This window comes from Arachis ipaensis, chromosome B06, assembly GCF_000816755.2.
Source record: "Arachis ipaensis cultivar K30076 chromosome B06, Araip1.1, whole genome shotgun sequence".
Taxonomy (NCBI): domain Eukaryota; kingdom Viridiplantae; phylum Streptophyta; class Magnoliopsida; order Fabales; family Fabaceae; genus Arachis; species Arachis ipaensis.
Window position 1 is genome coordinate 1,038,683 of NC_029790.2, and position 311 is coordinate 1,038,993.

A 311-nucleotide genomic window follows, 5' to 3' on the forward strand; every position below is an offset into this window, starting at 1 on the left:
ATATATTTTTTAATTAACTCAAATATGTACTATAATTTATTTGATCCAAATTTAACTGATGTGAGATTAAATTATTCTCATTTAAAATTCGAACAAAATATCACTTTAAATTAAATTAACTATCATAATTCACAAGAAATGAGATTTAATTTACATATAAGAGATATCAAAGTTTTCTCAGAAAGAAAAATTATTAATGGATAATGAGTGAGTTAATGAATAAATTATGGTGAAATCAAAATCCAGAGAAGAAAACTATTTATCTTATTAAAATATATATATTTGGCATATTCCATGCTTTCCAATATGGA